This window comes from Triticum dicoccoides, chromosome 6A, assembly GCF_002162155.2.
Source record: "Triticum dicoccoides isolate Atlit2015 ecotype Zavitan chromosome 6A, WEW_v2.0, whole genome shotgun sequence".
NCBI classification, from domain to species: Eukaryota; Viridiplantae; Streptophyta; class Magnoliopsida; order Poales; family Poaceae; genus Triticum; species Triticum dicoccoides.
Genome location: NC_041390.1, coordinates 30979455 through 30989532, shown reverse-complemented (window position 1 = coordinate 30989532; position 10078 = coordinate 30979455).

Here is a 10078-nt window from a genome sequence, read left to right as displayed (position 1 = left end):
CTTATAGTAATTCTCAGGCTTGCGATGCTCTTTCCCCGGCGGTGGCCCGTCCTTCACAAGCTTCTCAGCATCCAGCTTGCCCCAGTGCACCTTAGCACGGGAAAGGGCCCTACGGGCACCTTCAATGCAGACGGAGCGCTTGATGACTTCGATCCTTGGACAGGCCTCCACCAGCCGCCGCACCATCCCGAAATAGCTCCCAGGCAGAGCCCCTCCTGGCCACAGCCGAACAATGAGGCCCTTCATGGCCTGTTCGGCCGCCTTGTGGAGCTCGACCAGTTGCTTCAGCTGGTCGCTCAGGGGCACGGGGTGTCCGGCCTCAGCATACTGAGACCAGAACACCTTCTCCGTCAAGCTGCCCTCCTCAGCTCAATAGAAAGCGGCGGCATCGGACACACTCTGGGGAAGATCTGCGAACGCTCCTGGAGAGCTCCAGATTCGGGTAAGTAACAGTAACTCACGTTTATGTGTTTGCTTTGCATAAAGAATGCCTTACCCGTCACTATCTTCTTCACCTCATCCAACTCTTGGAGGGTCTTCTGGGATTCGGCCTTGGCAGACATGGCATTTTCAATAGCCACCGCGAGCTCGGACGCTCGCGTCTTTGAGTCAAGCTCCAAACTCTTATGTTTTTCCATGAGAGCCTGGAGCTCTTGCCGTACCTTGCCAACCTCGGCCTCGTACTTCTCCCGCTCGGTGCGCTCCGAGGCCGCCCTCTTCTCGGCCTCGACCAGCGCTTGCTTAAGGGTCGCCACCTCAGACGTGGCCCCTATAATAGCCACGATAATCCTATCATTTTTTGCAATTGCACCTTTTTATATATATTTAAAAACAAGGTATTTCTCACCTTCATTGTCCTCGAGCTGCTTCTTGGCACACCCGAGCTCTTGCTCGGACCGCTTGAGGTTCTGCTTAAGCGTGTCCACTTCCGCAGTCAGTGCGGCGGACGCAAGCAGAGAAGCCTGCATACGCATATTGACTCATTTTTGTTAGACTCCTGCGAATTTTATTTGATCCTCTATTCGGCTTTTCTTCTCGAACGCCAAACAGAGCATCAGGGGCTACTGTCTATGTGGTAATATTATTTACACATTCTTTACTTACCTCAAAGCCTGTTAAAAGGCTAGTACAAGCTTCAGTCAGTCCTCTCTTGGCGGACTGAACCTTCTGGACCACCGCACTCATAATAGTGCGGTGCTCCTCGTCGATGGAGGCACCTTGGAGCGCCTCCAACATATTGTCCGGTGCCTCCGGTTGGACGGAGGCCACCAGCACGATGGGCTTGCTCCTCTTGGAAGGAGGTCCCCCGCCGGACTCCGGAACCTTTGAAGGTTCCGGAGCAGTGTCCGGCCTAGAGCCGGACTTGGAGCCCTGGGGGGATTCATCCCCTTTACTCCTGGAGTCCGGGAGGTTGCCTTGCGGCGCCTCCAGGACCACCTCCTCCCAGCTTGGAACCTGTTGGGACAACACTTCGGTGTCGTCCGTAGGGCGGGGGGAGGAAGCCGTCGGAAGCGAGTTCACATCCGACGAGTCCAGTGAGCCGCTCGACGACGCGTCGAGCCAGTCTTTGGGTGGGCTGCATAAACATATTCGACGTAAGGGAAAGCTGCGTAATAAACTAATACTATGAATTACTCTGGTATCCGGATAACTTACGATTTTGCCAAGGGCTTGGCCCTAGGCCGCCACTCCTCTCCGCCATCTTCAGCGTCGGTGGAGTAGTCCGGAGGAAGGGTTTTCCCCTTCTTGGACCCTCTGGCCTCCCCAGAGAGGGCGGCCTTCCTTTTCTTCTCTCCTCCCGTTGGGGGGGGGGGAGAGGTCTCTTCTTCTTCCTCCTCATCTTCATGGGAGGAATGCGCCTCGGACCCGTCGGATGATGGATCCGACACCCCCTGGCGCCGGGCACTCTTTCGAGTCCCCGTGGCCTTTTTCGCGGCCTTCTTCTCCGGCACCATGTAGGGTGCCGGAACTAGCAGCTTCGCCAAGCGAGCGTCCGCTGGGCCTTCGGGCAAAGGAGCTGGACAGTTGATTTGTCCGGACGTCACCTGCCAATCCTATCAAAGGTAAGGGAGTTTAGAACCCGCATGTAGTCAAACTATGAAAAACTGATACCCTGTAAAAGGAAAAAAAACAGCTTACCGCATGAGCGTGACGCTGCGTACTGAATCTGCGATCCTCGGTAGCGGATGCGGGGGCCTCGGCGCCCTTGAAAAGCACCTTCCAGGCATCTTCGTACGTCGTGTCGAAGAGCCTGCTCAACATTTGGTGCTGCGCCGGGTCGAACTCCCACAGGTTGAAAGCCCGTTGTTGACACGGGAGGATCAGGCGGATGAGCATAACCTGGACAACGTTGACAAGTTTGAGCTTCTTGTCCACCAGGGTTTGGATGCATGTTTGGAGTCCGGTCAGCTCTCCTTTTTTACCCCACGACAGGGCCGTCTCCTTCCAGGAGGTGAGCCGCGTAGGGGGCCCGGATCGAAACACGGGGGCTGCGACCCATTCGAGGTCGCGCGGCTCAGTGATGTAAAACCACCCCGATTGCCACCCCTTCAGGGTCTCCACAAAGGAGCCCTCGAGCCATAAGACGTTGGCCATCTTGCCCACCATGGCGCCTCCGCACTCCGCCTGGTTGCCGCGCACCACCTTCGGCTTGACGTTGAAAGTCTTGAGCCATAGGCCGAAATGGGGGCGGATGCGGAGGAAAGCCTCGCACACGACGATAAACGCCGAGATGTTGAGGACAAAGTTCAGGGCCAGATCGTGGAAATCTAGGCCATAGTAGAACATGAGCCCCCGGACAAATGGGTGAAGAGGGAAGCCCAGTTCGCGAAGGAAATGGGGGAGGGACACCACCCTCTCATGGGGCCTAGGGGTGGGGATGAGCTGCCCCTTTTCGGGAAGCCGGTACGCGATGTCGTTAGACAGGTATCCAGCCTTCCTCAGCTTTTTGATGTGTCCCTCCGTGACAGAGGAGATCATCCACTTGCCTCCCGCTCCGGACATGGCTGGAGAAGGTTGAGGTGGGGAGTGCGGACTTGGGCGCTGGAGCTCGAGTGCGCAAGAATGGATAGGCGAAGGAGGAAGAAGGCGTAGGTGAAAAGGTGGATCCTTATCCCCTTATATGGGTGGACACAACTACGTGTCCCCACCAGCCTGGTAAAACTCGCTTATCTCCAAGCACCGTAATCAATGGCGCGGTTGGGTTACCCACGCCCGTATTGATGAGAATCCCGGAATAAGGGGACACGATCTCTGCTTTAACAAGACATGCCAAGGAAACCGCCTCGCATGACGCGCTGAGGTGGGATAATGAAACGACTCGGATAAAGGCTTGGCCGTGGTGTGTCACGCTACGGAATACGTCAGCAGATTAGATTGGTGTAAATATTATTCTCTCTATGGCAATATGTGGAAACTTATTTTGCAGAGCCGGACACTATCTTTGTGTTCAAAATCTTCTATGAAGTACTTGGAGGAGGAACTCGCCTTGCAATGCCGAAGTCAATCTGCGCGCCGGACTCATCGTCATTGAAGCCTGGTTCAGGGGCTACTGAGGGAGTCCTGGATTAGGGGGTGTTCGGATAGCTGGACTCCTGGACTATGAAGATACAAGATGGAAGACTTCGTCCCATGTCTAGAAGGGACTTTCCTTGTCGTGGAAGGCAAGCTTGGCGATACGGATATGCAGATCTCCTACCATTGTAACCGACTTTGTGTAACCCTAACCCTCTCCGATGTCTATATAAACCAGAGGGTTTTAGTCCGTAGGACAACATACATATCAACAATCATACCATAGGCTAGCTTCTAGGGTTTAGCCTCTCCGATCTCGTGGTAGATCTACTCTTGTACTACCCATATCATCAATATTAATCAAGCAGAACGTAGGGTTTTACCTCCATTGAGAGGGCCCAAACCTGGGTAAAACTTTGTGTCCCTTGCCTCCTGTTACCATCCGGCCTAGACGCACAGTTCGGGACCCCCTACCTGAGATCCGCCGGTTTTGACACCGACAGCCGTTAAGCTATCGGGTCGGGTTTTGGATCCGATAACCCGTTAACAGCCCCGACCAATGGGGATTTTCCACGTGTAAAATCATCATTGGCTGGAGGAAACACGTGTCGGCTCATCGTGGGGACATATGTCATCCACTCATTGGACAAAAGGCGCCTATGATACGTCGACATGTGGCACGACCCAACAGAGGCCCATTCCTATGAAAAGGCCGGCCCGTTTGACTTGGTCAAAAGGTGGCGGGCCGGCCCATGTAAAGCCTGTTAACGGCATGTTCGCATATAGCCCATTTATAGCCCGCTAACCCAAGGCCCGTTACGCCCTATCCGAATTAGGCCCAGTAGCGTCATCTGGGCCACCCAATATGATTCCATCCCGTTTTCACTTCTGGCCCATGTATGGCCCATGACGTCTTTCAGTCCATATGAGGCCCTATGTAACTCTTGGCCTATTAACGGCTTGTGGTGAAACTGGCCCGTAATGAACAGTGTATCACTTTACACCCATTAACGGCCCATGGTGAAACTGGCCCGTAATGAACAGTGTATCACTTTATACCCATTAATGGCCCGTTATTCCGTTGGGCCGTTTCCAGCCCATGCTATCTTTCGGCCTTCTCAGAGCCCATTTATTCTTGGGCTCATTTCCAGCATTCGTTTACTTATGGCCCGTTACTGTCATTTTCTGCTTGAGAGCCAAATTCAGCATGTGGTTACAGTCGGCCCGTTTGTGGTCCATTAATATGTTGGGCTTTTTCATAGCGTCATCAAATATGGCCTATTAACGATGGCCCGTTATGGTCGGACCATGAACGAACGATTCCAACTCTAGCCCGTTTACAGCCATAATGCGGTCTGTTTGGCCCATGTTTGGCCAATCGATCATACAACCCGTATAAGGCCAATTGATGATACGACCCGCAGAAGGCCCATTGTTTCTACGGCCCGTAGAAGGCCCACTGTTTCTACGGCCAGTAGGAGGCCCAGTGTCACTACAGTAAATATTAGCCCATGGTTATTGTGGCCTAGTTTTAAAAAATAGGTTATTGTAGCCACTAGCTAACCGCGGAAAAAGAACTGCAATGACTACAAGCAAACTAATAAACAAGACAACAAGGAAATAAATAAGCAAGAAACTAACGCTAGGCTATCACGGCTATTACACATATTACATCCACTGGGCATCAAAGTTCATCACCAGTGCAAATATAGGGAACAAAGCAGCATATCATATACACTGGTTGTCAAAGTTGGCGACCAGCGCAAATAAACGCCACAGCAAAACAAATCCAGAACTGAAACCACTTCATAAGATCTCAAGAAACAATATCCTAGGTACCCATAATGCTGGCAAGATGCTTAGCAAGCTTATTAACTTTCTCTTGTTTGGCGCTTAAATCCTCCAGCGCTTGCTGTTGCACCAGAAAATATGCATCTGAATTCTGCAGGGACTTCCTCAGTCCTTCAGCTTCCTATCGCAGCACATCTGATTGATGTCTTTCAACTTGAAGTTGAGACTCAAGAAGACGAACTGATTCAGGCAGCGAGTTCGAAGAGCTCGTGCCAGTAGTAGTGGCCAGTAACTCGAACACTACATCAAGACAGGACTTTTGGGTTCCCTCACTGTCATCAAGATAGTTTTTATCAGCTTTCTTGGAGACCAACAGGGATGTCTCACTATCTTGAACCTTATCTGCATTACTTCCTTTACCATTGGATAACGCGGTACTGTTCTCCAATATTTTGTCCGCATTCTAAAAGAGAAACAAGCAGACGCAGACACATCACATGTTTACCATGTTGTATATGAAACTCATTTTGGTAAATGAGTTCAGTAGTAAAGTGGACAGGATAATAGCATGAAACAAACATATATCTATGTACCATGGTCACTTTATGGTCTATATCATTCTAGTTTTTGTTGCCAAATCAAGATAGAGACACAGTTCAAATAATATTTGTTCAAGACAAAGCAGAATAGACAGAATATAAGTGTGGGTAACTATAGAGCAATAACAACACTTGTAATGTGCATGACATGAGAACATAACTATTTATTCAATTGAAACTGAAATCAACATATAGCAGGTTACAACAGCAAACCAGTTAAAGAAACAGGTTTAAAACATACCTGTTGTGCCATTGGAGTTTCAATTCCATCCTTCAAATTTGAAAATAGTTGGTATGAGTAAATACAGTAATGCAAGAGCAAAGGAGTATGAACCATAGCTACAGAACCTGACCTGAGAACAAATCTTCTTCTCCTTTAAGCGTTGAGTTGGGATTCGGAGTGGTGGTACTCGTGCTTTGGGCACTGCAGTTCCCTTACTAACTGCTCGTGTTTGGGTGCTCTGTGGTGGAGACGGTGATGTGTCAACTGGAACTGGGTTACTATCTGCCGAGGTTGGGGTTAGAAGGGGTGTAGCTGGTTCTCTGTCCAACTGGGTAGGGGTACAATCTGTGAGAGTCTGGGTTATGTGTGGTGGATCTGGTCCTTGGGCAAGTACAACCGTGGTTCTATATGCATCAACTGGTAGCACTATCTTTTCTGAAGACCGTGTTGTTACTCCCTTAGATACTGCCATCACGCTCTCCAATTCAAATGGCTGATAAACAAGAAAAGTAATTGAAAGTAGGTGCAATGGATAGTGGGGAATAAAAGAGGGCATGAAATAATTCATATTTATGTTGTCTAACTAAACAGGATAGCATGACACAATTTCACATATATGATGGCTAACTAAACAGGATAGCATGACACAATTTCACATTATGATGGCTAACTAAAAAAGATGGAAAGACATAGTTCAAAATATGAGACTATGTAAACAGGATGACATGACATAACTATATAATGTGTTTATTAAATAGGTTGGCATGCCATAATTCACATACATTCACGGATAGAATGCCATAATTCAAAATATGATGACTGTAAACACTAAACAGGATGAGATGATATAACTATATGATGTCTTTATTAAATGGGTTGTCATGCCATAATTCAGATAGATGATGTGTATGTACTATGTAAACATGATGGCATGATATAATTCAAATATATGATTTGTATAATAAGTAAGTAAGCAGATGGCAATCCATATATGATGTAAAAACTAAGCAATGCAAGACAACATGCATGACATGGGTAATATAACACTGCCAAGTTTGAGCATAGACCTCAGGGGGGAAATAGGACTGGTCATCAGTCTCTGAATCCTCCTCTGAGGAGCTCTCTGTAACCAGCAAGATGTCTGCTTCAGCAGGTAGCATTGTCTGCTCTGAATACCTTGTTTTCACTCCAGATACTTCCATCACCGCTTCAAATGGCTGATGCACAGGAAGAGTAGTTGAATATACAAACATTGTCGATAAATGGAACACGTAATACAAAAAAATGATAGCATGATATAATTCACATACATGATGATTGGCTAAACAGCATGGCATTGCAAAATTCACATATATAATGCCTTTGCAACAAGATAGCATTGCATAATTCACATATATAATGTCTTGCAACAAGATGGCAATGCATAATTCACATATATGGTAATTAGACACTGAACAGGTGGCATTCACACAAACCATGTCTAAACTAATCAAATGACATAGCAATGCGAGACACCGTACGCACGATATGAGCAACATAACCCTGCCAAGTTAGAGCATACACCTCGGGGGGGAATAGGACTGGTCATCTGTCTCTGAATCCTCCTCTGAGGAGCTATCCATAACCAGCGAGATATGCGCTTCGTCAGATAGCATAGTCTGCTCTGAAGACCTTGTTTTCACTCCAGAATTTGCCATCACCGTGTCAAATGGTTGATGCACACAAAGAGCAGTTGAATGTACTAACATTGTTGACAAATGTAATATGTAACGAAAAAAAGGATGGCCTGATATAATTTACATATAAGTTGACTGGTTAAGCAGGATAGCATTGCAAAATTCACATATATGATGTCTGGCTAAACAAGATGGCGTTGCATAATTCACATAAAGGATGAATAAACTAAACAGATGGCATTCGCACAAAGGATGTCTAAAGTAAGCAGATGACATATTTGATGTATAAAGTAAGCAATGCAAGACACCATATGCATGATATAACCAACATCAGCATGCCAAGTTAGAGCGAAGACCTTAGGGGGTAAATAGGAGTTGTCTTCTCCTTCTGAATCCCCCTCAGAACAGATATCTTCCTCTCGATTACAATCCAAAATGCGTGGAGGGGGGCTGCCTTTGCGCCTACCATGGAGCGACGTCTACATGAAATTTTATTGCCACGCAAGGCTCGTCTCTTTTGCTCTACATGTTCAGTTCCATTGTTTACAATAACTATCATGCATAGGAATAAAACATAGTGAGATTATGTAAGGAGTGCATGCAGAAATCCAGAGTGATGGTAGCAACCTGTGGATAGACCCAAAACCAATAATAGCAGGCAGATAATGGCTTCAGTTAAAAAATATAGATAATGGCTTCTTTACTGTTTGTTTCCCACCCAACATGAAACTCATAGTAGACACCGGAGATTAACCAGATAGTAGATAGATAATATTGATAGCGGCCCCGATATGTACCCCACAACCATTTAAAAACTCAAGTTTGACCATTAGTTTGGAGCTGACTCAGAGTCTAATCGGTGAACAGGACGATAAAGTAGCATGTAATATTAAGCGATGCATAACGTAAGCAGACACGAAAGAGTGCGACCTCTCTTGCGGACCTGTGTAGTCCTCGAGGTCATCTGCTCGGTTGATGATGGTAATACAGTTTTCATGGTTGCCAGCGGCGGGGAAGAAGATCTGAGGCGGCGAAAGACAGTCTGGAGGCCGGATCCCTGTTGTGTTGGACCCTTCTGTCGTTGGAGCAGCTGAGCTGGGGTGGACGACGGCGCAGCAGGAGCGGGACAAACCACACAAGGTTTTCTTTGACAACTATCTGTAAGAGAAGTAATTCTGTAAGGGCTCGTTTGAATTGGAGGATTCCAACAATGCAGGGATAGGAAATAGACAGGAATGGGGTAGGAATGCACGTGCAAAACAGAGAATTTAAAAACACAGGATTTCTGCCAATCTGGGTGTTTGATTCACAATAATTGGAAGATCACAGGATGCAAAGAAGCATGGTGAGATTAAGTCAAACCACAAGAAAATGTACGGTTATAATGCTATTATGCTACTATCTCTTAGTCTTGTGCTTCATGAATAGGAATTTGAAAAGGAGGACAAGTGAAAATTAAAATTCTTACATTTTTTCTTTCAAGGAGACACTAAAGGAACAAATCTGTGTGCTCAGTGGACAATATATATAACATGTAGAGTAAAAAAGAGATGCAACAAGTGTACAACCTCTTTGGCGAGGCCATGTCGATCTCAGCGTGATTGGGTTGGCCGGTGAGGATGCTCCTGCTAACTTTGCTGTCGGAGGAGGGAAAGAAGATCTTAGGCGTCTGGAGATGGAGCCCGAGGTACTGCTCCGCTGTGATGGAGGGTTTCGTTGTTGGAGCAGCTCCGGTGAGTTGTACGACACCGAGGCTGAAGCAGGAAAAGAGAGACAACGAACAACGTTAACCTGAGTGGAATTCTAATAGCATCTCCAATACATGACGTAAAATACATAACCACAAAGTGCTAGAAGTAAAATACATTAGCCGCTCATCTCTGAACTTAACTGTCGAAACTGAACTTAACTGTCGAAACTGAACTTAACTATCGAAACTGAACTTAACTGTCGAAACTGAACTTAATTCTCGAAACTGAATTTTGCTATCGAAACTGAATTTTGCTGTCGAAACTGAACGCACTAGCAAGGTGAGGCTACACGTCGGTCGACTGACTTTTTCATCTCTGGTCAGTCGATTTTGCAGCCGTTGGATACGAAATCAAGGGCATGCGGTTCATCTTCAACCTCCACCCCCCTGAGCCGCCAGCCACCACAGGCCAAACAGCAGCCCCCCCACCGCCCGCGGCCGGCGGTGCGCCGCCCTGCCCGCCCCGAAAACACTCCCCACCGCCGGTCCGCCACCGCCCCGGACATCCCTCTAGCCCCCCCCCTCC